The sequence below is a fragment of the Lonchura striata genome, chromosome 4, assembly GCF_050655825.1.
Source record: "Lonchura striata isolate lonStrDom1 chromosome 4, ASM5065582v1, whole genome shotgun sequence".
Classification (NCBI taxonomy): Eukaryota; Metazoa; Chordata; class Aves; order Passeriformes; family Estrildidae; genus Lonchura; species Lonchura striata.
Genome location: NC_140706.1, coordinates 58,887,840 through 58,915,392, shown reverse-complemented (window position 1 = coordinate 58,915,392; position 27,553 = coordinate 58,887,840). Strand labels below are relative to the sequence as shown.

The 27,553-nt window shown below is 39.9% G+C and overlaps 2 long non-coding RNA genes across 2 annotated transcripts; one reads left to right on the top strand and one right to left on the bottom strand.

The window, feature by feature from the left end:
• LOC110480909 (uncharacterized) lies at positions 1-20,643 on the top strand. Its single transcript, XR_002467169.3, has 3 exons — positions 1-6,876; positions 9,298-9,701; positions 20,003-20,643. It is a non-coding gene; the product is annotated as an uncharacterized LOC110480909 (long non-coding RNA).
• Positions 12,231-27,186, bottom strand: LOC146767649 (uncharacterized). The gene is made up of 4 exons (XR_014954897.1): positions 24,832-27,186; positions 23,266-23,356; positions 15,961-16,236; positions 12,231-15,567 (listed from the first exon to the last, which is right to left on the bottom strand). It is a non-coding gene; the product is annotated as an uncharacterized LOC146767649 (long non-coding RNA).
• Between the last annotated feature and the right edge of the window lie 367 nt (positions 27,187-27,553).

Sequence of the window (27,553 nt, the reverse complement as noted above, 5' to 3'; positions counted from 1 at the left end):
CCTGTCCTACCTCTTCCTTTGTGCTCTTCACTTCTTTCCTCTATTCCCACCTACTGTCCTGTGATGAGGAAACCAATTCTGCTTCCTCTGAAGGTTGGTATATTCTTGACCTATGACTGCTGACATATAAACTTATTTTTCACAGGGTTAAAGACAGCTAATCTCATCAGGGACTGTGAGAATCTCAGACTGACTTCAGAGGCAAACTACCATCCCATTTGGGGAATAGCAAAGACATGCAGAAGCTCTTGGATTATGAAAGTATGCAAACTGCTGGAGGACAGAGCGCATCGCAATGAATTGCCTGGAGAAATGCTGCATCATTCTCTCAGATTTGATTAAGTAATGGCAAATTTGTGCTATAAACCACTGCAAGCATGACAAATTTTCCTGCTCAGGGAAGGATGCAATTAACGTCTGATACTGGCTGAACTGAATGAAAACAAGATTTTGTGTCCCTATCTATGGGACCTAAGCATGTACACAGTCATACAGGAGCAAGCATTCAAATCCAAAATATGTCTGGTCTCATGGTACTCAATCAGACTGCTCACCACTCATTATTCAGATCACTTCCTTTACAGTGCTGTAAAGATGGGATTAGGTGCTGGTTAAAAAGTCCCACGCATGCAGTTTTGCATGCTTGTATATTGTTTGCTGCTCTACTCAACAAAAACACTTTTTGGACAAAATGTAACTTTCCTCAAAGGAATAGTGACTGGTTGCTGTTGATCTCCCCCTAGCAGCATCATCCCTTCTCTTTTATTTTCATCACAACTGGCTTGATAAAATGGCTTGGCATAAGCCAGTTTGAGCTCTTATTTTAAGCATGCATCTTAAAAAGAGAACTCTCAACATTAAGACTTTCTTTGGAAAATCTTGAGAAAGATGAGTACAAAAGATACAACTCCTCCCCTCATATAATGTACACAATAATAATTCCTAGGAAGTTTCTGTGGTCTGCCTTTTCCAGCCAGATTGGGCACTTCTCTGTAGAGGTGTTACAGAACATTTTGTACAAAAGATTAAGGTGAGATTAGCTCAGTAAAATGCAGATGGTATATAGCAGAAGGGAACAAAACAGTACTTTTCATGGAAATTCAATCCCAGCTTTATCAGTGGAGAAGCTAATATCACTTAAATATATTAATGACAGAATGTGATACTTCCTGGAATCTTCTTTTCTTTGAACTCGCTGAATTAGCTGTGTAAATTAATGAGCTTTAAGTCATTTGATGAGAGCTGGGGGAGTGACTGTTCAGTATTTTCACATTAATATCAGTATAATCTTTTCTATCCAGAGGTGAGGAGGGAAATGACCTTTACAAACAATTTGGAGTCACTCTGTGAAGACAGTACATCCTGCTGGTGGTGATGCAGGACTGCAGTGGTGCTAGAGAGACTGAGGCTGGGTTACTCACTCCTCTACACCTTTTCATTCAGCTTTCAGGCTCCATCTGACACAGCTATAAAGGTTTAGTGAGTCTCAGATGACAATGGCTTCCTTCAGCTGCACTGCCTTGAAATAGAAGAAACCCAAAGTGGTGTGAGTTTCATGTGGAGAAACATATGGGTGGGTTCAAGAAACAGCAAATATTGGGGAATCCAGTCTAGTCTAGGGGAGAATTCCTGTCTGGTCTCCAAACAATTCAGATTGCTTAACCCTGAGCAAGACCTACTATGGGACAATGAAGAATTTATCTGTGAGTAGCATCAGTACAGTGCTCTGCATCTTACCCTAGCTCACTCTGGCAAATTCTCAGTTGTCCTAGGGAAGAAGGAAAATGGAAACCAAGTTATACACAGAGGAAAGGACAAAGATGGATGCACACAGCAAATTCTTCCTGGACTGTGCAGAAATAAGCAGGAGCCCTGAAGCATAGCATAAATACAAAACAAACATTGTGTTTACAGAGACAACTCTCAGTGCTTAAGACTCTTTTCCCTGTAGCTTTTTTCCCTGATTATTGACCAACAGATGACACCTCTGCTGTTCTGCTTTTAAACAAATGGGGAACAGGCAAGCTGTTGCACAAAGTCTCCAAATACAAAGTTATATCCCTCCCTGCTCTTCTGTGGATCCAACCCAAATATGTCAATTTGCTTTTCTTAATTGCTTTTTGTTTATTTCATCAACTGGTTCTCCTTGTGAAACCTATTGGCACTCTGGCTTAGATTTTTGGATGGTTTACTTATTTTAACCCATTCACAGCATCCCTGATGCTGCAACCTGCTTCAGGAATAGTGACATGGGCTACCATGACTCTTGTCATCAAGAGGGCACAGTTCAGCATGGGGCTGCTCTTCTGACCCCTCTGTGACAAATCAGAGCCATCCTGTGGGGAGGGGATGGCATCTGTCACAAGTAGTCTTGGCACCCCTCAGCATTCCTGTCTTTCCACAAAGCTATGACTTTGTCAGGGGCTGTCAGTGCTTCATTTTGGGTTACCCCTCTAAAACTTTCAGTATTTTTAAGTCAGTTGCATAGTTGACCAACCCATTTGACATCCTAAATTTATAGTTGATGGGATTTTAATTTGTTTGGAAAAATAAATTTCACTTCATTATATTATTTGTCTCAAACTGTCCTCAATGAGGAGCTCAGAGCCAGCACATGGGTGCAGTGATGCCACATGTGAAGGCAATAAATGCATTGCAGCTGTTTTTCTGGCAAATACCTGGAGTGTGACTAAATAAAAACCTAAGGCTAAATTTTTGCAGCAGTTGATGGCTGCTGATCACAAGCAGTATGTCTTGTCACTGGTGGGTGCAAGGGGAATCTTTTGCTTTCAAAACATACTAATTAATTGAGTAGCCATTACATGCGTGACTTGCTCCTCTGAAGTGTGCTTGGGTGCATGGGAGCAGTATAAATCCAGAAATTCCTTCTTAGATTTAATCCTGATGAATTAATCAACAGACAATATTGCAAGCAGTCCCTCCAGACTGAGTGATATTTACATAAGAAAGAGCAACGTTCTCTTCATTAGTTATGCATATAATTGAAGTTCCATTTTGTTGTAGGCCCTAACAAAGCTTTAGGTTAAAATACAAAGCCATTATTGGATGCTAGTTCTAATTAGTCTTTAATGGCCCAATCCTGGAAACTCTGAGGCCCACAAGTAATGAGAATTTATTGAGACTATCCTCACAAATGAAATTGTAGAGGGACATATTGTTTTACAGAATTGCATATTAGAAAGCCTGAAAGCATCTTTTCATAAGAAAAATAGTATGGTTATTTAACAGCTACAATTCCTTGTTCCCAAATCTTGGAGATACCCTATTATGAAAAACAAATAAACCACAAAATCCTCTTATGAATCAATTATAAAGATATTTAATCCAGTAAATTTTATTTTTAAAAATGAGAAAGTTTAAAGAGAGCATTTCTGATCCAGTCTTGCCAATTGCAACAATTGTATTTCTACTCTTAAAGTCTTCAGGTCAAGATGTATTTGGGGGCGATTTATCCTATTCTCTGATGGTCTCAGTCTACTGAGATGAACTGCTTGCACAAAATTTTTATCTGTACTATTGAGTGCAGTAACAGCTTTGAGAGACTGAAAAATCCCTTCTTCTCCTCTGGACTCTCTGGGACCTTGGGAAAAACTTTATTAAACTGCTGACAATGACATCTTGATATATGAGACTGTACATTGGGCTGGAGGACAAGGAACAGTCAGATAATCCCAAACATCCTGCATGGAGATCATCCTCATGTTTTTGACAAGTTCCTGGGGAAGGCACAGAAACCACATGAAGCAGCCCTGCATGCAGGAAGGAGTGAAAGCTGTGCTGTGGGAGATGTTGTGCCCTTTTTGTAACCACTGTGATACATCATCCTCCCAGAGGGGACAGAAATCTCTTGGACCCTGAGCCATGCACACCTTTGGAGAAAGAAGAACAGGTAAATGTTTTGGTTCCAGTCTGATGGGATAGCCCAAAGGAAGCGAAGGTGTGCTTGCAGACTCCCTTGTCATGCAATTACACAGGAGCCTTGTCTGTGTTTTCTTCCTATCACGACCTTCTCCTGAGGGGACAGTGGAGCAGAGAGGTGAACTGTCACCAGGCAAAACAGGCAATGTTTAGAACCTCTGTGGTAGGGATCCAGCCTCAAAGGAGAGGGAGAAAATGGGAGAAAGGGAGATCATGGCTGAGAAAACAAGTGTTTATGTATGGTGTGATAGATGGAAAAGTCAATGATGAATGACCCAAAAAATTGCCCATCTTCAAAAGCAATGGGTTCTTTGCTGAGGCCAAGTTTGCACCCCCTAAATGAAGGGAACAGGGAGAGCTTTTGGTGTGTGGTGCTAAATCTGCTGATCCATATTAGACAGGGTGTGTGCACCCACTCCAGAGGATGACCACAGCAAACTGATTTTTGTTTGGATAAATGAGCTGAGCCCTGTAATTGATTTTTTCCCTGATAATCTGGGACTGATGTATTAAACAAGATGTTTTCTGGCCTTATAAGAGAAAAAGCTGATAAGAAGCAGATCCTGCAGAAGTGGGGTGATGTCTTCTCTCATGCCAATTCCCTCTGATAAGACACAGCTGGCTCAGCTACACAGGGGCCAAACTGCTGTAATGTCTTAGAAGGCATCATAAACCATCAAGGACCCCAAAGAGCCTCCAGACTAATTTCTGGGGCCTTCCACCAAGGGTTTGTGCATGATCCACGGTGTTGCATCACACAGTGTAAAATTCACCCCCTCAGGGGGGGCACCTGGGTGTTTCCAGCTGAACCTAAACCATATATTTACCCACTGAATTTTGTGTTTCATGGGCTTCCCTCACCCACAATGGATCAAGACTGTGATCATTATTTCAAAGCATGGACACTGAAATTGCAACAATCAAGACCCATTGCAGGATCCACCAGTGGTGATATCTCTCCAGTCCTTTATACTCTTATGCATTCTTTCTCTTTCTTTCTTTTCTTTGTATATTGCTGCTATTCATTTCTCTCCAAGCACAAAGGGCCACACTCATATCCCCAGCAGCAGCCAGTAGGCTGTGGAGAAAGGGAAGGGGGCAAGGAGAACACGTATAAACTATTTTTCTGTAAGTGGTGGGGACAGAGCAGTTGTCTCAGGAAGTTTACAGAAGTGGCAGTCGGAGCTGGACTCTGCTTTTCCATGCTCCATCCAAATAAACCCCTTTTTGTTCAGCACAGTAGCTCTGAAACAGGCCAACTGCAGCAGACTGAGCAGGAGGCAATGAGCTGTGAAGACTGGATAATGATGCTACTCTAGAAGCCATAACACATCCAACCCAAGATTGCTTGGACTCGTGGGAAAGAAGTCAAAACCTGTCATTTTTGGCTACTCCTTGTAATGTCTGTGGCTTGTCAAAGTCAATTTACAGGGTCCCAAGCCCCAGCACCGTATCATGTAAGCAAGCTGTGTGTAGGCAGACAAGCCAACAGCAGCTTCTGCTAGCAAACAGTGCCAGCTGCCAGCCTTGCATCCAGCTGACATCTCAGATAAAATCTACAGGACTCCTCAGTGAGACACACCTTCTACCATCCTTGGGCTCCTCAAACACAGGGTCTCCTTTGAATTTGCACTGATCTAACTTGATTGGAGACCACTGGAGACAGATACCAACTGTCAGGCTTATAGATGTGTTTTAAAATCACAATAAAAAAAGCAGAATTACTTCAGGTGTCAGTCCAAGCAATCCCATGACTACCAGCCCTGGCTGGTGGCCTTACATCCAGATGGTTTTGCTGAGGAATTCACCGGGAAGAGTTGATGTTGACAGGTGTCACTGTAGCAACATTCAGAGTTGGTGGGTTTCCCATCCTACTTTGGAAAGTGTGACATATTCACCAGCATCACTGCTCCCTGCAGTGCTGGAGTTACACTGCACTCCTGCCCAGGAGCCAAGGAGTGAGTGAGGAAACTGGGCTTCTGACATCTCCTGGCTAGCAGAAGCTGTGCTGTTAAATATAGCAAAGTCAAAATCTGTCTTAAATTTCAGCTTCCCATCTCCTCTGACTGTGTGGTCCTTGCGTGGGTTCAGAAGTCTCAGGGAGAAGCCAAGGTTCCTAGCATTATGTATATCTTGCATTTTAGGTGGCATGTAGCAGTTGGCAGAGCTGCTCCTCTCCGTCACTTTTCCTTTCTTGAAAACTCTTTTCCTAAAAAAGTGAATATCTAGTAGTGACAGCAAGTGAGGTAGAGGAGATTTAACTAACATATTTAATTATGAAGGATATAGTTAAAACTGCTATCTCACATTATAAGAGAATAAAGGGGTCACTGGATTAAGCTAATGGCCAGTGCATTTAAAAAAATTACAGGACGTACTTCTTCATGTGGTGTGAAGTCAGTCTATGGAATTCATTACCACAGCAGTTCAGAGAGTCAAACACTGCAGACACATTGAAAAATGGGCTGGATAATTTTATAGCCAATAATAACATTTGTAGCTATAGCTGTTGGACACTGTCGGAGTAGCAGGTGGTGATATTCACAGTGCACAGTGATAGCAGCAGGAGCAGCCAAGCCAAGTGTTTCCCTCAGGAGAAAACGCTGTTCTTTCCTCTTACCCTGTGAGCCTGAGGTGTGCAATGCACCAAGACCAGCCCACTCCTCCACCTAGCCTGAGGAAAGCAGCTCATTGTTGATGTTTGTTCTGGGGAAGGAAGGTCAGGCAAAAGCTCTGGCTGGGCTGGTAAAGTTTGGACCATTCTGAGAATGTGTGCTGGGCACAACTTCAGGGGACTGGTGAAAATTCATCTTCTATATGTAAACACGCCTTGGCAGGGGCTGACAGCACAACTCAGGCTCAGGATTTTGGTATGGCTCTTTTTGAGACTTGACCAGCTGCTTCTGAGGAAAAACCAAGACATCCTGTGGTGTCCAGGTAAGCTCCCAGTTGGGGGATTTCTTCCAAATCTTCATCAAAGGTAAATAAGCTCCAGTTCCTCATCATAACAGACAAATTCTGTGTCCTTGGGAGGCAACTAGGATCATGCCACTGCCTCACTGATTGCCTAACATGTATGTCAAGCAGAATGCAGATAAAGATTTTTCCTATGTACTCTTATTCTTCCCTGCATTCAGTTTTCTTCTTTCAGTCCCTTCCACCCACACTGCTTTACTATCAGATTTACCCATGGCACTTGCCCATGTGCAAATCAAGTAAAATTTTTATTCCTGGGGAGAAGGAATTCTGAACTCCTATTGCCATGCAGACACAGAACCCAGTCACAAGATGGGAAAAAAAAAAAAATTATGAGACTGGCTTGGTGAAAGAAGTGGGATCTTCCACTTTTTTTTATGGTTTCAACTCAACTCTCAGTAGTTTTTCAGTTTAGTTGTCATTTTTGCTGGTGTCCAGAGAAATCTTGCTTCTTGTTTTCTCTATCAAATAGGCCATAGGCAGACTTGCTTTACATACAGCATAAGCTGTAGTGATAGCTACTTATCAAAGTTTAAATCAGAAGCTGTGACTTTCAATTTGAGATAAAGGGCCCCATGTGGAGCCCAGCAGCTGAGAATCCATAATGTAGACAAAGAAGATGAAGTAATTGGAAGATACTTTAAATATTTAAAGCCTTTCAAATGCAAGAGGTTTGAAATGTCTTTCAATTAAGCCAATATCTCTGATTTTCATTGCACACAAAGGTCATGATTTTATCTCTGAAATGCTTTCTCTAGCAGTTTGACAAACTGAACTCTGCCAGGCCTACAGAATCGGGCGAGTATTTAATCTCAGTCAGATTTCTGCCTGATTAGAGAATGTTTTCAACCTCTGAAAAGCAACCAGCCTGTTTAAATGTATATAGAAACAGGACTTTTATGAAACAGTTCAATGAGAAAGGATGGAGGGACACTTCCTATCCTTCCTTGCTCCTGTAATATTTCCATTTACAGAATGAAGGGATTTGCTCAACAACTCTCTTGCAATTGGTTGGTATAGCAAGGTGGAGGGAGTGGTTGGGTATTTGCATTGTTGGGGGGTTTCCATGTGAATTGTTCACCTCTTTCTTGTACCCTCTGTCACTGATATGGTAGCTGCTGTTCATTTTCTTTTCTTATTGCTAGACTTGTCTTCTTGCTGAAAACATCCTCAGTCAGTCTCACTCTGTCCCGTGTAAGATCACAGAAAAGATCTTCCTGAAAGCTTTCTCGGGGCATATTTATGATAGGGATTGGCATTAGAGAGCCAACAGGCCTGCACAAAGCTCAAATTGTGCCTGAACAACGCAATGGCCTTGTATGACTGTTTTGGAGGATGAGGGAAGAGCACCTGATGTCATCAGCCTTGGCTTCTGTAAGGCCTCTGACATGATCCTGTGTAATATCCTTCTTGCTAATTTGAGGACATATGGACTTGATGGATGGACTAATCAATAAACAAGGAATTAGCTGGATGGTAGCATCCAAAAAGATGCAGTTAGAAGCTCTGTGGAGATCAGTGTCCTTCAGGGACCTGTTCTGGAACCATTCTTGTTCAGTATCTTCATTGATGACAGAGTGGGATGGAGCACACCAGCAACATGTTTGCCAGTGACACTAAGCTGAGCAGGGCTCTTGATGTGCCCCAGGGAAAGGATGTGTCAGAAAAAAGAATGGGGCTAAAATTAGAGAAAACTGGGAAAAATCCTGAGGCTAAAATTATTGTCACATTCTATCAGAAGTTAACCCAGCATGGGAATTCTGTGGTGAAATATGCTTGGCATGCATGGAATCCAAGTCATAGCAGGTTCCCACACAACTCAACCTACACCTTAAGCACATGCTAAGAGGGATGAAATGGAGGGTGGGATGGAATGAAGACACCGTAGCCAGACTCTGTGACAATCCCTGCAGGAATGGGAACTTGATGTTCCTAGGTGGGTGATAAACCACATAGCATCTGTCAGCCAAGGGAGAGAGGAAATGTCCTGCTGCTGAACCAGCACGTGGTGATGAAATCACTTTCCTCAGGAGAACTTTGTTCATTATAATCTCACAACTAACTCACACCTGCAGCCCATCTGCGAGGTTCGACCATCCCTCACCGGGAATGGGATCTTTTATTTTATTGACTGTCTCTCAGAGCCAAGAGAGAGAATTTTACACCAATCAGTAACAAAGGTAGGCATGACTAGAGTCACTCATGTCCATACCTGGGCTGTGCTGGCACTGGAAATAATTCTGTATAGGAATTATCTCATTGGTTTTTACTGGTCCTGCATTGCGGGGACAGAGAATCCTGTGAAGGCACACCTTGCTATGCAGGACACCCTAAGGTCAGCAGTACCTTCTACTGTCTGGTTTGCTCTGTCTTTTTTTTCAGATACATCAGACCAGTGTCCCAAGTCCCTCAGAAGTCCATTGTAAACTGATCTCCAGCCACTGGACATTTGTCATCCGGCTTTTGCCAGTATCCAAAATTTTAAGGCGTAAAATCCTTCTCTGTGGTAAAAAAAGAGGCATTGTCTGTCAAGTCTGAGCATGTTGTCAACAGCAATGAGGATGTTCTCCATCTGAGTTGCCTAATATGAGCCCAAAGCAACAAATCAAGGGGGAATTTTGAGCTAAGTTAATAGATAATACAATGTGAACATTCAAGTAAGCACTCTTGCAGAATTGTGGCAAGTCAAGAATGTGGCTGCAATTAAAGGATTTTCAAGAAATTTTTCAGAAAGCTTAAAATATTGATTTATTTTAAATTTAAAAGGAAAACTACTGTCCCTCCTGGTAAGCAAGTATAAATTCATTATTTAAAATACTAAAATGTGAATATTACTAGTTAGGAGCTAATCCAGAAGTGTGTATAGCATTGAGAACTGATTTTAGTAAAGCTTTAAATAGAATTTAGCATATAACAATTGGAGCTTTTTCACATACTCTCTTATTTCTTTCTGTATAGCTGTGGATGGGTTTAGCTCTCTCTGAGCAAAGGGATCTATGGCCAAAATCTATGGAATTTGTCAGCAGGGTGAATCATTAGCTTTTCTGGCAAGAATTTTTTATCTTAGGTTAGAAAGCTGATCTCGGTTAAATGAGCTGAAACATATGCAAAGATAGATACGTGTGATTTTGAGAAGGAGACAATTTGATGTGGAAATTCCCATAACTTTACAAAATGTGAAATCAAGACAACCATTTCAGATAACACTGTTATAGTCTTCTCTTCCTGCTGAAAAATAGCAAATGTCTTAAGTGTTCACCATTCTGCAGAGCAGTGAATATAGCTGGTTCAGTATTCAGATTGAAAAGTCAAGTATTTTCCTATAAATGCATTTCTTTTCAACTAGATGCCATAACATACATGCTGATGCAGAATGTTCTACTTGATCAAAAATCTGTTTCTAAGTGTGTATTAATTTTTAATAATAAATACCAGTTCAGTCAAATTTCTAAATGAAATCTTTCAGAGGGAAAACAAAAATACTTCCTTTTTTTCTTAAGCAGTTTTCCTGTCTCGTCACACAATTTCTTGTTTTATTTTCAATGGGCAGAGCGCAGATTGTTCAACAGATGGAGACAAAAGTAGTAGGTCTACTGAATTCCTGGACGTCTTTGTTTATAGCCATTATTTGACTGAAATAATGTATGTCCTTCAGCAATAAACCATCAGAGAAACTGACTGTCTAGATTTAAGTGAGGAATGCTACTAAAAGTTTCAAAATTTGACTTCTTGAAACTCTTCCTTGATTTTCTATCTGACAGCTCATGGCATGATATCGTGTAGGAAAAGACTCTGTAAACTCAAGCTGTTCTCATTTGATCATATTGTTCTTTTCAGAGCAGTGCAATATGGATGTTTTAAAGCAAGTAAACAAGACATAATTGTTGCAAAAGCAAGAATAGGAGTTAATTTGTAAACAGGTTCCACCAGATCTGTTGCAAATTTTCTTTAAAAAGCAAGAAGCATCTGGACTCTACTTAAATACCCTGCTCAAGCAGGGTATTTAATTAAGGCAATCAGAAATTGTGAACATTTGAATGTGAATAAGGAAAATGGAGAAATCTGAAAGAAGCAGAGAGAAGGTGGCTGAGCCGGAGACTGGTAATATCATAGGAGGAGGAAGTTTCAAAGGAAATGACAATAAAGAGAAAGATAAAAAGTTTTGTAGTGAAATACTGGAATTCCTGAATGAAAAATGAATTTTAATGAACTGGAACAGGAGAAAACGGGAGTGATATGGAGGAGGCAGAAAGGGGGGTCAAGGGAGAGGTGTCTCCACAATCAAATATTTAGGTGCTCCATTTGTAATCATATTCAATTCCACAAGGCACATTTTCATATTTGAAAATAAAATATGCCAGCTGATTCTGAAATCATCTTTTCCTATTGAAATACACAGAGAAAAATAAGAAGACTGTCAAATGAGCTGAGTTGTAAAGAAATTCAATGGCCTATTTAAAAATGTACATTTTTCCTAGCTCAAAAAAAGAGAAAAATTCAAATGCCAAGTGTTTGAAGGACTACATTTCACAGTCTCAATTGCAGTGTGCAAAGGAGAGGCTTATGGATTTATCCAGAGAAGGACATCTGATGTATAAACCAGGTTGAGAATAATGGAGTAGGAAAGGACATAGACAAGAGTGCATGGACAAGGGGCTGAATGGGGCATATGTACAATCACCTCTTGCCTTTTGTCAGGCTTGCTGGGTACCCTCAGCACTGAAGTGGGTTTCCTGCTCTCTTGCTGCATGTGAGGGAGTTATTTCTTGGCCAACACTGACTCTTGAAAGACAATTCTCCACTCTCTGTCTTGCTTGAACTACTCTGTGAAGATTTTGCATTGTTATTCTTAAAGACTGGGCAGAGCTGTTGCTTTAGGTTTTTACTTCATCGCTTTTCTGTCTTATCCTTTTTACTGCAATTTTTATGGCTCATACCTCTATCAGCAATTTTCTGGCTCCAGCCTGTTGTCCTGCAGCCTTTTGAAAACACAATGGCACAATCATATGTGATTATATATTAGGAGAATATTAACAGCTGAAACCCCCTCTTCTGATAGATAGGAATCAGCTTGGTAGGAGTTTTGATTGGAATCAGTGCAAATGTGATGGGGAATCTATCAAGGCTTCACACCCTCACTTCACAGCTGTTTAGATTCCAGGCATGTGAATTGGCAGCATAAACTTAATGAAATTCAGCAGAGAAAAATGCAGCCTCCATTTGGAACAGAACCAGGATAGGCTGGGAGCTAGCTGGGAAGCAGTTCTGCAGAGACTCGGGTTCCAGTGAAAACCAAGTGGAACACGAGCCAGCAGTGTACACTCACAGTGGTAAAAACCAACTGTACACTCCAATCTGGGTCATATTTTGGACAAGGAAACCACAGAGGAGTAGGCTTTATTCCATCTGGCAAAGAGAATGCTGGTAGAAAGGAAAGTTAACTGCATCTGCCACTTCAAAAGGACACGACACAGCCAGAGCAATGCTCATCACGGGGAAGCCAACAGGTGCCTCTGCAACATAGGAAACAGATGGGCCAGGAAGAAATCACTCTTCTGCAAGAGAGTGGCACAGATGCGGGATGTGGCCCAGAGAGGTGGTAACATCTCCATCAACAGGGTCTTTATCTTATGCTTATATTCAAAGCATTTCAGAGAGCAGTACACTCTGTATTTTGTGCCTGGTGTCTTAAAAAGTGCATGTGTAGGATTGAGAATTTAAAAAAAAAAAAAGTGCTCTTATTTTCATCCTTATTTACAAATCTGCATAGGTATAAAATAGTAATTTTCAATTTCCATTTTTTGACCCCATTCCTGCAGAATCCTGATCCAATTTCTTGTCTTGCCCATTCTCTCCTGCTGCAGAGCTCACCCTGTGCACAGTCACATGTTTTCCCTCCTCAGTGTCCCTTTTTAACTGTTTTGCTAATCCCTCTGAGGGATTAAATTGGCCAAGGGAAACTATCCCTCACAACTTTGTTAATCTAAACTTCTCCTTTGATTGAAATAAATCTGCGTTTCCTTCTGTCATATTTCTGACTTCCATTTAGACACATCTTTTGCCTCTGAATGGGGAGAATGCTGTAAATTCCTGCAGAAATCTCCAAAATGCTGTATTATGCCATGAACTGTGAGATCCTGCAAATTGTCCTGGGTACTGACCAGGAGTTGTTAATTTTTCTGGCCTTGGCAGTGGTGAGTGTGACAGTCTAATGACAAGGGACCTGCCCTGCCAGTAGTTAAGCATCCCTAACCCAGTTGAAGGCAGTGGCTTCTGGGAGGTCACTGGACCCAGTGCACTGCTGCAAGTGTTCCATCAAAACTGTTTGTGCTCCCAGTGTCAGGGCATGGCTTTGCTCAGGGATTCCTGGCTTAATTCCAGTGGATACACGAGTTTATTGTAGAGAACAGACCTCTGAGAAAAATTTGAATTGGTAGCTGTACGTCTGTGAAATGCATATTTTCCTGCCCATAGCAGTATGTGCCCATGAAACTTTGTGCTATAAGGAATGGTTGTCCTTCCTTCTGTGGCCACATGCACATTTCTCTACTGAGTCACAGAGATTACTAACAGCTGAAGACATTATGCTTGGTCTTTGCACCCAAAACAGTGCTGTTAAATATACACAAGAGACATGAGTGACAAAAAAACATTTTTCATGTAAAACATCAAAGCTTTTGAACTGTTTTTGGAAACCAACTTGAGCTCTCAGCTTTGCAGATCCACTCCTCATAGCTGGCATGTTGTTTTGAAAGCAGAAAATTGAGAGTATGGTTAAACCTCTGCTGCTACTATGAAGTTATGTAGCCTCCCATTAGTTCTCATGAAGATTAAAATAATCTGCCTGAAGATAAACAACCAACCATGACATTTAGAAGGTTCTCAGTTCCAGTTGACTTTGTTATTCCCTACGGTCAATAAAATCACTATTGACTTTCATTACATGGAAGAGTGCTTGTTTTATGACAAATAATTTATTGTCTTAATACTGTAAAGATGTACTGCCAGAAGACTTTGCAGTTTTCTTTCCAAAAGGTGACATTTACACAAGGGAAATGACTCACTTCAGCAAGATTTATAGAACTCTTTAGAGCTCTATTCTCCAGTGCTAATTACAGCACAATGCATGGCAAACAAGCAGGACAACCAACAATCATAGGAATATGAGTTAGACTTAGATACATGCACGTACTTTTAAGTGCTCTCTTCAGAGTCAAAGAGGGTATTATTCAGCTCTTTCTGGGCAGAGCTGCTGGAAGCATGGAGAGTTGTCATTAGGCTGCCAACAAGCCATCTGTTCCACCGTTTAAGCCAGAGAAGAAATGGTGCAATGTATCTGAAGCCTTACAACATATATGATGGCTCTGGGATCTCTCTTCGGTCCCTTTAATAATTTCATTTACATTTTGGATCTGAGTGGTCATGCTGTTCCTTCCTCAGGTGGTTCTGCACATCCTATGACTTGAGATGTTTAGCAGACATCTTGTTAACCCAAAGTCCAGAAATTCTAATTGGTCTGTCCACTGGGCCAAGCTGTGAGAGACAAAGCATTGAGTGTAGCAGGAAGAACAAATAAATGGCTGCATGTTTTCTCTTCCCTCCTGACTTCTTCTGGCTTTGTAATTCTGCTGAGTTTGACACTGAGTTCACATGTGGTGAGCAAAAGATAATTGAAGGCAATTTACTTATATGAAGGCATATATTGTCTTTTGTTGTGAAAACCTCTTAAAACTCAGCTACAAAAGCATCCTGCATCCAAATATTCCTGTGAAGGGAACCCAGAGCAGAAGATCCTACATATTCACATACCGCTGGAGAGCTGTGAGCCATGGAAGAGTTTGTGGTCACAAGGACCAGGCACACAATCCTGGGTCCTGAGGATGCCCAGAAGAGAGGTGTCTAAGAGCTGCTCAGAGGATCAAAAATAAGATTCTAGGCATTATAGGTAATGTGAGGTCTGTTCTCAGGAGAGGGTAATTAACTGCACGGCTGGACAATTTGGGGAAAATAAGTGAGGAAGAAAGTCTGTGGAACAAACTTTGTGAGTAAACTACATAAAGTGGTTTTTAAAGGAATTGTTGTGTTGATAAATGAGTGATGCAATTGTCAGATACTTAATTTCCAGGGAAAGTTAAATAAATTTCCAAAGAAGGAGCCTTCTGTGAAATACCCAATGTTATACTTTAGCAGGGAATACCTACGCCGACTTTCACAAAGAAAATGCATAACAAATTAAAAGATGGGTGAGGCATAAAGACACACAGAACTAAACTGAAAATCCTTTCCTCAGAATGCACATTCCAGAGAATTCAAGTAATATATTATGGCCATGAATCATCATGGTGCCCAGCTCTGTGTAAGACGTAAGAGCAGATCCAATGTCATCACTCCTGTGTCTGCTGGTGGTGCTGGTCTTGGTTGTTGGTTTTCTTCACAGTAGCTACTCTGGGGCTGTTTTGGATTGGTGCTGGAAACAGTGTTGATAGCACAGTGATGCTTTCATTATTTCTGAGCAGCATTTACACAGCATCAAGGTCTTTTCTGCCTCTCACAGCATCCCACCAGTGAGTAGGCTGAGATGGCTGAGGATTTGGGAGGGGACACAGCCAGAACACCTCACTTTAGTTGACCACAGGGATATTCCATTGAAAGCTGGGGGAAGAAGAAGGAACTCCATAATTTTGTGCTGAAATTATACAAGTTCTGTGTCTCAGGTCACATATTGAGGAGATTAAATATAGTTATTAACTCAAGTGTAGGCTCCCCTTTTGACAGTTTGAGACAAAGCCTACTGAATTTAGACATTCCCATATATTAAAGGTCATATTCAAGTCCTCTCAGGGTTTTTAATGAGTCAGAATGTAGAAGATTAATTCATTTCCCATTATAAGCACAGAAACAAGAAGGTCTGATATGTGATAAATTAACAGATTTTTGCAGCCTTAAAGGTTTCTTTCCCAGCAAAGTTCTAACTCCACAAGTAAACAAAGCAATGCCTCTCGCATGCACATTTTTCTCTCACCCAAAATAAATAAGAATGCTTACATTTTTATTGCAATGTCTTCATTCATATGACTTTCTTAATGAATGGCAATTGAGCACCTGCTTGTGGCTCAAAACATTGCTGAGATCCTTCAGTGAAATTATTGAGATGAATCACCATTGTCGATGCTTTCTGAATGAGACAAATCTCCAACTAATCTTCTAGCTGCAATCCAAATGTAATGGGCTTATGGATCATAAATCTTCTGCAGGGAAATATGCCTCCATTCTGTATCAGCCAACAAACAAAGGTGTTATTCATATTTTCCACTGCCGTGCCTACAATGGAAGATAAAGGGGAGTGAGAAATTGGACTGAATAGAAAAGGCACTGTGCATGTTTGAATTCAAATTGATTTCAGGAATGTGACTGTTATTTACATGTGATAGAAAAAATTAGGCACAGCACATGCACTATGCAAGCTCTTCAAGTCAATGTTGTAATGTGTTTAGAGCACATTCTGGAAATTATCTAAGTTATGAATATCAGTCCCAGAAAACTGTAATACAATGGCCATAAATGCATCTTAACTGGAAATATGGAGCAAGCAGTAAATATCTTGGGCCATAATAAACTAATGGTGTCAGTGTGAGTGAAGAATTGTAGCCAGAGACCAGACAAATTGAGCCTCATCATGCTCTAAATGTCCTTGGAGCAACAAATAAATTGCATTTAACTGCTCTTTAGTCCAAAGTCATAAACATTAGTTGGACACATTATATGGATGAGGAACACCAGAGGCAAAGAGCTGTGGCTGTTTTCTCTGAATATTGGTTTTGTTCCACATTTTTTTTTTAATATCAATGTGCCTCTTTTCCCTAACACAATTCCAGAAAGCTGTTTGGTCCATGATATATTTTCTGATGTGATCCCAAATTCCTTTTCTGAATACTGGCTAGCTTCAAATTCTCCAGAGGGCTTACTTATATTTAGCTTTCTTTCACAAATTATGCCTGTAGGGAGTCAGTTGAGGTAATCAAATATCTGTGCAAGAGCTAAAGCAGTGGGTAGTGTCTGTGGTGGAAGCAAAAACCAAGAATTTAGAAAGGGTTCACAGTTTGTGTATAGGGACCAGGAAGAGCTGGAGCTGTGAGAGCTTCTGGACAGAGCTTGAGGATAGGCAGCACAATCTTATAGTCCAAATCCTGACTCAATACCTGCAAGGAACAATGTGTAACTTCCTCTGAATCTCATGTCTAATTAAATTTAAAGCAAAAAATGGGTGTTTTGATAAATGGGTGTTTTGTAAAATAATTTTTAATATCTGGAAGACATTTTAAGAGGTAGTCATGTGGTAAAGAACCCGATCATTTGTGGGTATGCAAGAATGACAAAATAAAATACCTCCTTTAATTCTGAACTGCTTTTGAGAATGAATAAAAATCTTTCAAACCTTGTATATATATGCATAATCTTCAAGGTTAATTGTTGGTTTCTCTCTACTAATTGATCAACAAAGCTGCAGAATGAAAAACGTGGACCAGGAATTAAAGTAGAAACAAATAATCTTGCTTGTTTTCTCTTAATTTGGAGACTACCACAATGCAATGCTAATGTAATACTTTTCAGTGAAAATTACATGCTATTGGAGCCAAGCCATTTAGATTACTGCATACTTTTAAATTATGTGAATGCTATCCAAACATTTTTCTTACATCTTGAAAATAATGAAGCAAATAATAGTGTATTGTCATTGAACTCCCAGAAACATAATAATATTTCCAGAATTTCCAAATACTCTTGGACACAAGGTGTGATTTTTTTGGGTTGTCATGTTCAGAGTCAGGAGATAGCCTTGATGATCCTTGCAGGTCCACTGTGACTCAGGATATCCATCCTATGAGGCTATGAAAATTTGTGGTGCCACTAGCTTCAGACAACAGCCACTTGTGTGATGTTCCAGACCACCCCTTGTTTGCTTTCCATTTAAAAGAGAACTGGAGTGATCTTTGATGCTGCCTTAAAGGATGCCAGTGAAGTGAATTAATCAAAGTGAGATAAGAGTGAACTGTACAAAATCTCTCCACATGTAAAGAAAAAGGAAAAAGAAAATGAGGAAAGGTCAAAATCCTTTTGACTACTTTTTTGCATTATGGATCTTTTCACCTTTTTACTTTTTTATTTTCCATCTTCTTTTCTGCTACTGTAATTAAGAGCTAAAAATATTTTTTGTGATGCTGTTTCCATGGAGGTTGCAGTACCTTGAAATACCTCTTGGTCACAGTGCACTGTCTAATGACGAGAGAACAAAACTTTGGTTTACATCTTACGTGTAATCTTTTCTCTTGCATAGAGGCAGAAACCTGCATGGGACCAGGGAAGAGGTGAAAGCTTTGGGCTCTTATATTTCATCCACCTGTGTCATTTTGATGGAAGGGGATGGCCATGCAATAGCCAGGGTGATGCTGGGTAGGTTGTTTTAGTTAAATCTCTTCCCAGATTAGCGGAGATGTGCACAGAAAAAAACATGTCCTGTTCCCTTCCCTTGAACAGTGCATCACCCAGTGAACCCTACTCAGACCCAAGCACAAGATATGAATTTAGAGAAGAAAAATCCTCCTTTTTGTCCTCACAGCAGGTATCCCTATAAAATTTTACTCAATGGAGACAACCCAGCACCAATGTTCTGATAATTAAAACCCCAAAAGACTTAGCTAGTGACTGGGGGCAGGGTGGGAGAGAGGGTGCAGGAATTTAGTAAAGTTTAACAGAGAATTTGGAATGGCCAGTAAATATCATTTATCATCATTACAGGCTATTACAATTTGCTCAGCCTTACACTATCCAGAGCTGGGTTTCAAAAGAGGTGAAGTGACATCTATCAAGGGGACCTCATTAATGCAAGTAACAGGTACAGAGAAAGCAACAAAAGGCACTTTGTCACATGCAAGGAGGTGAAAGGTCTGAAGATTATGAAGAATGCATAGCAATATTCCTTCTGTATTACCTGCTTGTACCTTCTGTGTAACTGAAACAATGTTCTCTTGTATGTAGGGGGATAAATTCCAAGTGCAAGCTTGCTCAAATGGATTTGCATTCTGAGCTGTGGGATTAATTGAATCTGTCTTTATGGAGTATATCAATGCTCTTAAATTGATATTAAATGGTAGAGACCCTACCAGCAGATCTTTCCATGGTGATCACTGCAAGGTATTTAAGGAAGAAAACATGACATGGGAATCTCTATCTGCCATTATTACAGTTGCCTTAGTCATATAGAGAGAATGGAATTACATGCATTGAATTATGCTTTTAAGGATTAAACCAAGCTGAGGGGCCCTATTCTGAGGCACAGCTGAGCACCCACATTCACCAGTTGAAGATAAAGGCTGAACCAGCCCAGAATCCAGCAGAGACTGCTGAGGATTAGGTCCCAGAAGTAGGTCGTCTCACAGACAGCAGTCAGACTCTTGTGAGCTTCCCACTCACAGTGCATCCTCACTGGCAAATCCTATGTATGAACAGTGCTTTTGGCTCTGTTCTTCCCACAGCAGGCTACTCTGTCATTGCAGAGAATAAAAACAAATAGTCTGAGACAAATGCCCCAGCAGACAGCTCATGGTGACAGTGGTTTTCATTGTGGTGTGCTGAACAAACCAACTTTATTAACAGCAGTTTACTTTTTAAAACTACTTCAAAGGGTTGCTTTCTCGTGTTATTATATGCATTGTCAAAAGAACAATGAAGAATCTTGGAGACAGCTTTCTGATTCTGTTCTCTTAATGTTGTTTGACATGTTTGAGCTTTGCTGTCTTTAATCTGACAGACATTTATAGGCGATCTAAAAACCATAAGATGGGTACATCATATTACAATCTGTTTACTGAAGGAAAACTGCCCAAAAGTGATGATTTTGATACAACTTACCCTAAAAATACACATGGTATTCCCTTCTCTGTAAAAATACAAAGAGGAATATGTGAGTTGTATCTGTTTGTCTGAATTTTGCCTAGCAACTTTTAACCATGATTTTGAAAACCTAAGACTGCTCTGTTTTTTCCTAAAGTTCTTTCTGTTTTCTTTGGTTGTTGTTTTCTTTTTTAAGCTTATGTAAAGGAAACAGAATCCAAACTAGGAAATAAATTTGTGGTGATGAGGCAGGTCCAGCATGAAGCCAGTGTGTCCATGCAGAACTCAGGGTGCGGATGAACAGGTGAGGTTGCCCATGGACTTCAAGGACTGTCAGTGCACGCACTGCTGACTGCTTCCTCCAAAGAGCACTCCAAAGAAGAATCATCTCACAATCAAGGACAAGAATATATTTCAGTGAAACTCAGAGCCATAAACAAAATCCATCAAACAGCACCTAGCACCTGATCAATGCAGACTCTTATAAAAGGGTGTATCAGGATGTAATTGTAATTTTAATATTAATCCCATTCTCTATAAGTACTTCTATCAAATATGTATTTACAAAGAGGGAAGGTAATTTCTCAAATGCCATATATGACAATCCTTTCTTCACTTTGTCTCAATCAGTCCTGTTAATGATCCTTGCTGAAAGCAACATGGAATTATATTTTTTTCTGTGGGTGAAACAAATAGTGACAATTAATGTTGTTTAATTTTTAGTGGATTTTCAGTTCTCATTATGCTTTCTTTGGGTTTACTTGTGTTTCATGGAATGCTGGGTTTGGAGTTTATTTTGTTGATGTAGAGCAGTGAATAAAGACAACTTCTGCAGCAGTATTTCATGGAAAATTTAGCATTGCCTGGTGGGACAGTGGTTTGAAGGGTTTGAAAGATGTTTCCACACTCTGAGAAAATTATGATTCTTTATGTTTTGTCTCACAGAGGGTGAAATTATACCAATATTGTTTTCTCTTTAGATAACCAAAATTACTCAAACCATTGAGTAACATCTCAAGCCAGCTGCTTAAGTAAGGTAGCAATGGAATGTAGATAACAACCAGGGATTAGCATTGCTCCTAGAAAACGGTAGGGATTGCAAACAGAGCCCAAAATAATTGCTCTTTGTTCAAATCCTGACATGTTTTGTGAGATGCAGAAAGCTGTACCCAATCTTGCTTCTCAGGGTGGGCCATCTGTGTCCCTTTCCAGGCAGGGATGTTGCACTAATGAACAGATTTGTAGCATGTTATTACAAAGTGCTCAGCATGAACAATATATGACTCTTTCTGCTTGCAGTTAATTTTTAAAATTGACCTGGAAGATGACATTCTTGATGGTGTAATCTGAAGTTGCTCCAAGCTTTGGTCACATGAGAGTCAATTAAATAATCCTGCTTTAGGCAGTGTTAAATTACCCTGATTGTGAGTGGGGCCATGATATCACATGCCTTACAGCTGCTCAGTACCGTGGGTACACTGGTGACTGTGCTGGCATGTGGAAGAACCTGGCCACCCACTGTCCCACAGGGTGGAAGCTTGATAAGGAACATGGAGAGAGAAAGAAGAGCTGGGTGTGAGTTGTGATGTGTGAGATGAGGAGTGAGAAGTGAGATGTGTCATGTGAGCTTGGTGTGAGAGGTGAGGAATCAGCTGGAGAGCCTGGAGTTCTGCCTGGAGATGGATGAGGAGCCAACAGAGAACTTATGGGATAGGATTAAAGAGAAGATATGTAAATGTGACTTTATAGTGAATGTTGCCTGTAGGCCACCTGAAAGAAAGAACAAGTGGATGAGGTTTTCTAAAGGTAGGCAAAGCACAAATTCAGTGAAGACAGAAATTATGACGTTTTTTGTTAAAAAAGACACATACATGCAGGACACAGGCACTTTGCATCACAGTAGGCTGCATGACACAGCAGGTTTAGCACCCATTAGGCTTCTACGGAATGGAAGAATGTTCTCATTTCTAAATGAGGAAATGGATAATCCAGGTAGATTTCCAGTCTGGTGGGGAAAGGTGTGCTTTATCCCCCACAGTCTTTCCCTCTGCCCCTGCCTAATTACAGGCAGCTACTTGAATGCACACAGATGTTATAGCTCCTCCAAGAAAAGACACAAACTCAACCTGAATTCCATCCCTTTGTGACTAGCCCAGCCTCCAAGGCTGAGGTTTAAAGAAGAAATTGATTGTGATGCACATGAATTGCAGTAAAAATTTCAACCCACTCAACATCATTGAGAGCAGGATTTTCTTAAGGGATGCTGAGGACCAGATGCTCCCTAAAATCTGTGTTTATAATTACAGAAAAATAACAAGCAGGATGCAGCAGGGAGGGGGTTTAAGAGTGACCCTAAATCAAAAGCAGGCATTGCTATCCACTACCAAATTCAGTGACACTAAAGCCCCTCTACTGATGTAGAAGGTAGCATGGAAATTATACATGAATTCTGCCTGTAGACAACGGACATATTTTATGGATTACAGTACAGGACTTTGCATGAAGAGTTTTTTCCCCTGAGGGAAAAAAGGGGACAAAGTGCATACAACTGTGTATTGTCTGTATCATAGTGAAGATATATCTCTGCAGAAAAATATTCAGAAGGTTCAAACTATATCAGCATTTTCTGTAAACCTGTTGCTATTTTTTATAGTATCCATTCATTTACAGAACTACCTATCTTGAGATATGCTGCACAATGTTATACAAGATGAAATGATTGCTGGGCTCACCATACAATGGAAGAAGTCTTCTAGTAACGAAAGAGTTCTGGTAAAGACTGAAATAAAGAGATAAAAGTTGATAAAGTGTTAAGATGTCTATATGAAGATATGTTTGATTTTTCCTCAAAGAACAGGAATACATATTGCATTTTCCATGGAAACTGAGTACAGGATCACTCTGTCACTCTAAAACCTCATCTGAAGAACTTTTCCAAATGCAGCAGATTTGTAAGCAATTTATAAGTAAATTCAATGTCCTTTTGTTTTTTTTTTTTTTAAATTTTGTTTCAAATCTTATCTTGGTATAAACATCACTGACACTTGGAATCATTCTGCATTATTAATAATGTAGTCTAGGAATCTAAATCGACCACAAAAAGCTCCTATTCAGGTCTACAAGTGCCTCATCAGCCTTGTTTGTTAAAAATGAATATATTTTTAATTTTATAAGGAAAATGGCCATATTTTCATAATTAATTATTCTTGCCATGAACAAGCCATTAATGTAAAACAGGATGCAAACTACCTAAGGAAATACTCACTTACGTGCATACACAAATACGTGTTTGATGACACAGTGCTAGAAATGTTCCTTGGTACTTAGCAAATTATTGTCAAAGGAAATTTGTTTCTTCATTCTCACTTTCCCACCTTGGAATGTAGCTCAAGGTTTGAGAATGTATTGGTTTTTGCTGAGAGAACATTTAAATTGTTTAAATCAAATAATGTGTCTTACATGATCTGAAGCACGCGCTCAGCTTTCATGGCATCTCTGGTAAACTTGACATCTTGATTTTTGGGACTCTTTCAGAGAAACTTCAGCCTCCCTGGGGAAAGATGCAGAATCAAAGTTTGGTTCCAGCTGTCATGTAGCTTATTGAAAACCAGGAATTTATTTCAGTGTAAAAATAAAGTAAACTAGGCCAGAGTCAGGTCTCAAGTGTTTCCCTTGGCTCATGTTGGTTGGGAGGCACCAGGAGGCGAGGTAAATTGAACTTTCTTCAGGAAAGAATCTGTAAGGGTGTGAAGTTTTGGCTGGGATAGCATTAATGCTCTTCAAAGTAGCTGGTATGGGTCTGTGTGTTCATTTGTGCTGAAAACACATGGCTTCCCTGTCCATGAAAGCAGTAAATGCATTCCTTGTCTTTGCTTGCATGCATGGCTTTTGCTGTACCCACTAAAATGTCTTTATCTCAATACAAAAGTTTTTCCACTTTTATCTTTTAATTTTCTCCCGTGTCCCAGTGCAGGGGGAGGAGGACAGAGCAAACAGCTCTGTGGTCCTCGGTTGCTGGCTGGGCTTAAACCATGACACAGAGCAAAGCAAACTTTAAGCTTGTACTAGTTGAGTTAAGGATCAGATCCATTCATTAAATAACAATCCAGTCACAGAACAGCAATTAAATACTCTGTGGCTTTAGGCTGGAGCTATATGAAAATTTTCACATAGAAAAGGCCTCTTCAGAAATTTTGCCCTTTCCAAAAAATGGATGGAAAATTCAGCTTCTGAAGTTGCCCAAGAGATTTTTTGCCTTAATTTCTCTTTGAATAATGCAAAGAACACTTTACTGACCAGGTTAGGTCTTGATCTTTCATTCTTCAGGCTTGTTCAAAAAAATGTCCTGTTTGAAAGAGGAAACTTTTTCTGTCCATGAAAATTCAGAAGATGAAAAGGCAACATCCCTGTTTTTCAAACACTCTTTATGAATGCTGATTTCAGGCTAACCTTTTCCATCCCTGATTTCTACAACTTTGTGAAAACTGTCATGAAGTTATTTCAATGCTCAGACAGATTTAGTAAAATAAACTGCCCAGCTTTGAGCACTGCCTTGCAGAACTAAAGGTGAAATCAATAGGGAATTAAAGCTCTCTAGCAGTGTGATGAAATTTAGGAATCTCTTCAGCTGAAGATAAGATACGATACATTTCACCTTGGGGAGCTTGTTAGCATTAATTTTTCTGTATTAAACGCTTGTAAGCATTAAGAAATTTTGATACTATTAAATGTACTTAATGTACTAAAAGTTTCCTCACATGGAAAATAGCAGAAACCCTATTTTGCACTGTAACCTGCAGCTTTTTTTACAGTAGCATATGATGTAAAGTGATATACACAGTATAAGATGACCAGATTTTAACCATTTAATACATGGGATTTCCCACACATGTACAGAGCAAGGTGGGGCTATTGCAGGGTTGCATCCAGAGGTACTGCTGTGGATGGGAAGAATGTAATTTCAAGAGGAACAAAGGACCAACTGTGATGGCATAACCAGCAGGCAAAATATACCAGAATACACACCTGAAGGGTTGCAGGGAATTCCTTTTCCATTGTGTTCTCAGCCCAGTCTTCTCCTGTCTAACACTTCTGTCTTTCACTTGCTTACCCCTGGCAAACCATAAACAATTGCTTAGACCTGAAGGCCCATTTTATAATGCAATACAAGGATATTTTCTGTCATCTATGTGGGTGCCCTATGGCACTTAGTTAAACTCTACCTTTCAGTGGGTCTGAGGAGGGCTTAGGAAGGTCTAATGTTTTGGCTGGCATTTCAGTATTCACTTTTGTATTTCAGAAATGTTTTTTTTTTTCTCCACTGTGTCTGTATCAAATGCCAAATTTCACTGCTTAGTCCAGAAGGATTGATTTCACACTACAATCACTGTCTGCTGATTAAATCCATCCATCTTCAGAGAGAGCAGAAAAGCTCAGATGAGTTCAGGCCCTAGACAGAATGAAGCCATGGCCTGCCTCAAGATTGTAAATTCAAAATGCCTTCATTTCTTTTGAGGGATACTGTGACAGGTTAACTCTGCCAGATGCTTGCACTCTGGGAGGCAAGAGCTGAAGTCACAGTCAGCAGTGAGAAGCAAATCACTTTCACATCTTTTCCCATATTAGGCCATTCAAAGGAGGTGCTTTTTCCTTGGTTTGAAGTAATTACTGCACGCAAATGGGTCTGTAGGAAGGAATGGCCAAACAACTGATAGGAGATTCCTGATCAATGGAGCAAAGAGGACCCCAGCAAAAGCTGTACAGGGTTTTAACAGAGAGGATGGTGTGTCACAGTCCCAGTTTTTAGGGAGACATGAGTACATTTTGTCTAATTATGTTAATAGCCTAAACTAATGCACATAGGCAAAAGGTTTTTTTTCTGCAAGAATCTACCTTAGACAAAGGAAACAAGGTGTTTTCCACTCTAAACACAGACAGATCAAATCTTCTGTGTTCCTTCTAGGACACTTGCTAGCACAACAGAAGACCTAGAATTCCCCAGCACATGTTAGCAAGGTCTACACACATAATAGGTCCCACCAGCTCACCCTATGACACATCTGAAGCAAGAAATACAAATAGAAAATCAAATAGCTATAAGTGCCTGTGGGTTGACACTTTAGTTGCTATTTCTTGAATGGAAGCATTAATTTAACAAGAGCCCCAAGCAGAAAATCAGCAATTTACCAGAAGTGTATATCATCTCGCATGGAAAAGAAAGCTTATAGTCCCAGGTAGAGACAATGAAAAATCTGAAAACCAGAATTGTCCTTAATGTGTTTTTATCTTTCTAAAGATATGGCAAATAACACAGGTATCTATTTCCTAAAATCCAGGGCCAAAGATTAGGGAATTTTTCTTACATCTTCCTTTCCAAATGAGAAGAATAATCTGTTAAACATTTGACCTTTGGGAATGAGTTGTTGTTGCTGTCCATTCAATAGATCTATGCAGAAATGTTCTTTTAGAATTTAACACAACTGGATCCAGCTGTCCAAGGCATTAATACACAAACAAGAGAATGCCAAGGACTCTGGAGGAGAAAACAGTTAATTTTCCATTCATCAGCTTTTGCTCAGTAAAAACTGTAATAGACATTGTTTAAAATCTGGCAGTTTTAAAGATCCTACAATATCTGATCTTATAGGAGAAATCAATTATAAAAACTCAATTTAAGGAAGCAATTATTAAAACTCTACTTACCACAATGCAATTCATTGCAAGTGTATCTCCCTCCTTTGCCTGTAATTATAGCTAATGATCAGGGACAGAGTGGCTGATAATGTACTTTCTGTCCTTTCTCTTTTTGGACTATTTCCACCAGGAAAAAAAAAAAATTGTTTTACTTTCAAAGATGATATTGTGACAATGGATTAAACATCAATTCCCATTTCCCGATATGTTTTGTCTCTTTTCTATTTAATGTTTAAGAAATTTTGTTATGGAATATGTGAGAAAGCTAAAAGAACACATTTTAACTCCTTCATATCCATCTGTTTAATCAGCTAACTATTAATAATTTCCTTTCTCTTTTAGTCTGACAGCAGTTCCCCAAAATTACTTCTTCTGTGTTTTCTCCCTTGTTTTGAATTTGGTGACAACTTCAAAAACATCTGGAGAGCTCCAGATTTGTGCTCAATGAGTCTTGTGCTGAAACTCTGTGAGCAAGATAGTTTTCTTAGTGACATGAGAGCAACTGTGTCCCCTCTTAATGGCATGGCAAGAGAGAGCCTTTTCTTGTATAAGAGAAGGCTGGTTGAAAATCCACATATCTCCACTAGGAGGCTTTTGTGTTTTTTGGCTAAAAAGTTATTTTAAAAAGTTATTTCTGCAGTTATTTCTTACAGTTAGGTAACCTGTCATGTCCTACACTGAGTGGGTTCTGTAGGACAAGCTTTTTTGCACAAATGTTAGCATGACAAGACAGGCTGGAGAGATATCAATATGCAATGCTTACCTTTGTTTTCCAAACATAACACACTGCAAATGCAAGACTTGTGGCATATTTCAAAACAAGCAAGTTGAAAAAACACACACAAGTAAATATGAGCTCTTTTGATAGGCTTCTCTTTGTTGAGACACAATTTCAGCATTTTTATACATCTGCAAAGTAACACAATATACATTATTCCCTTTTTTTTTAATCAGACCTGAGACTGTCATGTAAACATATGATCTCAGTAGAAACAAGCAAGCAAGCAAGCAAGCAAACACACAAACAAACAAACACAACCAGCTGAAAAAGACA